This window comes from Octodon degus, unplaced genomic scaffold (assembly GCF_000260255.1).
Source record: "Octodon degus isolate 3935 unplaced genomic scaffold, OctDeg1.0 scaffold00570, whole genome shotgun sequence".
Lineage (NCBI taxonomy): Eukaryota > Metazoa > Chordata > Mammalia > Rodentia > Octodontidae > Octodon > Octodon degus.
The window spans coordinates 67428-72013 of record NW_004525146.1 but is presented as its reverse complement, the minus strand read 5'-3'; the positions used below and the strand labels follow the sequence as shown (position 1 = coordinate 72013).

The following is a 4586-nucleotide window of genomic DNA, read 5'->3' as shown; positions in this document are numbered from 1 at the left end:
TTTTTTTGGCAGAACTGGGGATTGAACTCAGGCCCTTGCTCTTGCCAGAAAAGTGCTGATTCTACTGAGCTGTCTCCCTGGCACCTCAAGTCCATTTCTATCGGAATCAATAAATTAATATTTCTTTTCTGTGTCCATTCAACATTTCTGGGGAAACAATCTCATGAGGCTTGTTGGTACAACTGATTTTTTCAACCTTTCCTGTGTCTCTGTGTCCATTCACATAGAAGCCAAGGGACACAGGTCCTCGGAGAACCATTGTTAGTGCTTGGGACTCGTTCTGCTGGTTTATTAGATTGGCCAGTACTTCCATGTAACATTTAGTCTTTGATTTCACAAAAAGATGGGCATGTGCAACTCATATATGAAGAAAGAAACTTTTAAAGCTACCTTCCACAGCAAGAACATCTTTAATCAATTAAATGTGCCCTCCACTGTTAGTATCATCCTTTAGTGCCATCTTCTGATCCATAAAAGCTCACACCACAAATAATTATTTGTCTCAAAATACCTCTTACTGCAGATTAACATCGAATGATTTAGCAATATTAATTGTAAGGGGCCGGTCAAATAGTTCAATGGATTAAGTGTCTACATGCAGGTGGAGTGGCTGCTGGTTCAATCCCAAGGCCTAGAGTACCCACCCCAACCCCAGTGCTCCTTGAAATGGCAATTGAAACGGCACAGTGGCGAACGCCTATAATTCCAGCTCTTGGGAGGCTGTAAAGTGGTAGATCACTAGAAGTCTGATCTATTAGTGAGCCCCTGAGCACACTGTAGATTCTTCTCTAAAAACACACATGCAGAAAAAAAAGAAAAGAAAAGAAAAAATTTACAAAAGTGGATATTCACTGTGTCTGGCATGCATAATCATTCAGCGGTCTTACAAAACTGAAGGTACTATAATAATGTTTGTAAAAACAATGAAGTCACTTTATAAAAAATAATAAAGAAATGAAATTTTAACACTTTATTTTCATTTTTATTAGTGCTTCTTAGTACTACAGAATGGCTTGCTTTGTTTGGTTGACTGTGTGCATTTAGCCTATCTTCATCTCTTTCAATCCCATCCACCCTTCTTCCCTTTCCTTTACCTTCCCAGTGAAGACTCCCGAGTGACAAAATTGTACATTCTGGTTCCTTGCCACCCCTCATTAGGAATTTGTACTTACTTTTCTTAGTCACATAAGAGAAAACATGACATCTCACTATTCATTCGGAATATTTTTACTTACCTTACTGCTTTCCTGCAGGTAGATCTATTTTTCCCAAAACTGATATGATTTCTTTCTATACAGCTGAAAAAAATTGAGACTTATTTTTCTAGAAAAAAGTAAAAATAAAACAAGTTGATAACACAGTTTCTAATTACTATACCATCTACATTGGTCTGATACCTGTTAAATGCATCTAATCATCTATATGGAAACACTTGGGTAGTTCCCAGAGACACAATTGAAAGTGCCTGAAGAGGGTGGCCCTGCACTGAGCAGTGATGAAAGCACAGGCGGCCAGGCACACTACTCTTCCAGCAGCAGGGGCACAGAAATTGGGGTAGCAGCCCTAACATAACTGGGTAACTTTACTTTTTATGTATTTGGTTCTTGCAGGGTCTCACCATGCGGTTACAACTCTTAGAGAGTGATCCTTGACTGACCCTGTCAGATACAAAAGTTACATTCTTTGTTATATAGGACTTACATTATCTTGGTCTTAACCATCCAGCAGAAAAGTGTAGAAATGAGGTATTAAAAGTAAAGCTATGTGACTATGCTGAGTTGTGGAAGGCACAAATTATCTGATTCAGACATTGCCAGTTCTGTGGATAACCCACTACTATTGTGGAGTACTGGACTATATTGGAATATTTTACTGAATTCATACACCTACAATATTTGCATGGCAATGGAATACCCATCTCTGACAAACCTGAACAAAAAAAGTGATATAAATGAAGGATAATTTTGAATCTACATCTACAAAATAGGATAGATGTATAGCTACTTTCTCTTAATTCAATAAGAAGAAAGAGCTGTACTAATATTGTTTGGACAGGATATCATGTCAGCATCTTGTGCGATGAATTACTACTACAAAAACAATATGTAATGTATTAATTGTTGTAATTCTCCTACCAAGCTCTTATGAAGCTGTCACATTACAATTTTTTCTCAATAAAATTAATTTTTGAGAGAGAGAGAGAGAGAGAGAGAGAGAGAGAGAGAGAGAGAGAGAGAGATAGAGATCTCCTTTTGCTTTCAGCCTACCAGTACTAGGATTACAGGCATGCAGCATTCCACTTTGTTTCTGGCTGGCTCCGACCAACCTGTAGATAACGCAGGCGAAGCATGTGTTGATGGTTGCCGACCCCTCTTTTTTCTTTTTTTAACGCATCTCACACACAGCTTAGTGTGACAAGGGGTGCCTGGGATAGAGGCCTGATCCCTGAGTTTGCCTAAGCAGGCACTCAGTCCACTGAGCTATCTCCCAGGGACTAAGGTAACTTTGTACACACAGGCTTGCTGAGCCCAGCATCCTCAGGGGGGTGCCAGGTCCTCCAGCTCGGCCCTGTTGCCCATTATGTGGAGGCCAAAGAGCCCCTTCAGGTGCGGCGCCATCATGCGTACTCACCAATGCCCAGCACCCAGCCATGTTGGGTCCTGGGTGGCTGCAGGCCACCCGCCTTCTCAATTCCACTTGCCGGCTTCCGGCTCTGCTCAACTGCGCTTGCTATTCCTGTGTGGGCTCCTTGGGATGGGGCTTGCAGGGCTGCCCTGGATGCGCCTCTGTGGGCTTCTTCCTCCTGAGTTCATAGATTTCCTCACAGGCCCTACAGGAGGTGGTTAGTCACCAGCTGCACTTCTGGGCCACCGTAGGGGGAAGGGCTTCAGTGAGGAAGCTTGCCCCTCCCGAAATGCAAGGGCCTTCCCAATGCGCATGCTCCCTCCCGCCCCTACTGCTTGCATGCTCCCTTCCTGCCCAGGCCCAGTACCCTGTCAATTGTCTTTCATACAATGAAACTGCCAGCAGGCCTAGTGAGATTGTAACCAGGCAACAGTGCTGTGCAGCTTGGCTCCAGCCTCAGTCATTTCCTGTACCTGAAGAGAGAAATACTTTAGCTCAGGCAGTGGGCCTGCAGAGGATAACCGCGTGTTATCGATGCTGAGGCATCTTCTCTGCAAAATCAAGTCCACCAGCCCCATCAGTGTGGCTGAGTACCTGAGGCAGGTGTTAACCAACCAGCTGAGGGATATTATGTGCACCCAGATATGCTGGGAGAAAAAGGAGATTTTATTGCCTGACCTGAAATAAGTTGGATCTTTAAGGAGCTACTAGGAATATGGTTCATTAGGGAATGGATGTCAGTTGGAAAAAACGCAGCTCTCCAGCTGGTGAAACTGGGGCCCAGTTGAGGCACCCTCATGGGAGACATTTTGAAGGTGTTCATTCACGTTCTGTCTGTGCTAAAGAACTGTGACACTTCAATGCACCTGGTAGAAGTGAGCAAAAGCTTAAGGGATCTTCAAGCATCAACACTGACTGAAGCAAAGATCCCACGGGGTAGTATGTGGAGTCCCTAGTGTACAGGAAAGGTGTTCCTAAGTGTGGCCTCCCAGTATGCTGATACTGGGCTCTACAGGATGTTCCAAAATGGTACAGCTTTTCTCTTGCATATGAATTTTTTGATGTTGTTCCTGTGCATAATTTTCAGAAAACACCCAAGGCTGGAGAGGAATACTCGTTGATACAGATGTACAGTCTCTGAGAAGCTGAGGTTTGTCTTGGTGCCTTGTGTCACTCCAGCAGAAGTTACTCTGCAACATGATGAAAGAAGGGATTATGCTGAAGTGTGTGCTGATGCTGGGCTTGTCATTCAGGAACTTTCTGAATGCATTGCGCTCACTGGAGGTTCTGCGCTGATTGTCATTATGGTCATGATGGAACAAAGACAGATGCCTTCAGAGGATTTTGTGGCCACAAGTTTCATGATGTTTAATCGCCCCTGAAACAGCAGATCTAAAAGCTGATGTGGACTTCCCTTATTTGCTGGGATGGCACAAGGAAAAGTAGTGTCTCTGGGTCACATACAACAGAAAACATTTTTTGAATACTATAGGTGTTGATGTCCTGAAATGGCTGAAGGTTCTTTAAGGTAAATTGGATGACCTGTTGATGAGGCAGCACTTACTTCAGGGGTGTGATATGTTAATGAACCCTCAGAGGACAGGAGAAAGACCTGACTCTTCTGCCTTGCTGCCTCATCAGAGACTTCATGGCAGAAAGCATCATGCAAGTGCATGCCAGTCAAAGCCCACTGCATGGCCTGTGGCTGGGTTGGGTGAACTGGCTGGGCAGTGATATTACAGCTTGGAGTCTGTAATCCTTCCACCTACTCAAGAAATCAAAACACCGGGAGCACATTTCATACATTAAAGCTAACCAAAGACCTGATATATTTTATTGCTTTACACACAAGAAAAATAGCCCATGCTGTATATAATAAAATTATAGAACTTTTAGGATTATAACTTTTTGTAAAAGTATATGTTCTCAATTTACTTAGTGCTACTGTAAACGTGAATTTC

The 4586-nt window shown here is 43.2% G+C and overlaps 1 pseudogene; it reads left to right on the top strand.

Moving 5' to 3' along the window:
* Positions 1 to 3104: 3104 nt before the first annotated feature.
* LOC101583128 lies at positions 3105 to 4217 on the top strand (annotated as a pseudogene).
* The last annotated feature ends 369 nt before the right edge of the window (positions 4218 to 4586 follow it).